Raw genomic sequence first — 1,153 nt, 5'->3', positions numbered from 1 at the left:
TGATGGAGCTACATTTTCATTTTCAGGAGTGCCATGCACCTCTGAAGGTTCCTAGGTGGGGGATCAGACAGAGCGCAGTCCAAAGATGTCCAAAGTTTCTTCTAACTTGCACTGGAATTTATACTGGAGTATCAGAGTAAAGGGGGTGTAATATTAATGCATGCCATACTTTTCAAATTATTATTAGTGACAGTTCTTTAACCATACATAATGATGTATAGTTAAAGAAGTGCCTTCCACTTCACAGTTATGCCCTACATTGTGTTTTTGTCATGTTAAATCCTAATAAACTACATTAAAGTCTGTGCTTGTAACATAATAAAATATATAAAATAAAGTATGTATATACTTTATTATATATAAACAGGGGTGAAAGTAAGGGGGTACGGTCGGGTACTGCGTACCCCTAAAAGATTTAGTGGGGGACGCAGCACCTGCAAGAGAGGGGAGCGGCTGTCTGCTGTAAAGAATCAGTGGGTTCACTGTGCAGCCGTGACTGATTAGTTTTTCAAGAACAATCTAAAACACGACTTAATCAGTTAATAAATAACTTTTTTTCCCATTTCATATTGTTTCTGAACTCTTAGTGCTTTGCTCGATCGCGGAAGGTTTTGAGTCGATCTCATCATTAGGAGAAACTGAACGCCGCCAGGAGGCTGAGACCAGCAGGTCCTCCTCTGATTGGTTTATCAAAACGTTCGTAACTTTATTAAAGAACAACAACAAAAAATCAACAAAACGTTTTCAAATTAATGACCCAACAACAACAATAATCTCAGTAATTATTGTTTCAACAAGGTGTTGCGCAATTCTGTGCGTTTCGGTTCCATTACCAAAATAACGAGCAGAACAGGAGTTTAACATTAACTAATTAACCACCGCTGTGTTCAGGGAGGCTTAATAATGATCGGAAAATAAATATCAAGCCTGAAAACCTAATATCGGACTGAATGTTATATTTTTAACAATCTCTGGTCGGCTTGTGGAGCGTAGGAGGTTGCCATGGCAACGGGTGTGCTGAAACGACAGAGAGAGACGGAGAGTAAAAATGTGCGAGAGGTTTAGAGTTGATCACCTGTTCAGTTATTTTACCTTTCTTTACCTTTGCTGTGGCTCTTTACAGCCGCTGTAGTTTCTGAACGTTCAATAAACG

This window comes from Poecilia formosa, unplaced genomic scaffold (genome assembly GCF_000485575.1).
Source record: "Poecilia formosa unplaced genomic scaffold, Poecilia_formosa-5.1.2 Scaffold578, whole genome shotgun sequence".
Classification (NCBI taxonomy): Eukaryota; Metazoa; Chordata; class Actinopteri; order Cyprinodontiformes; family Poeciliidae; genus Poecilia; species Poecilia formosa.
Note: the sequence above shows the minus strand (reverse complement) of the source record.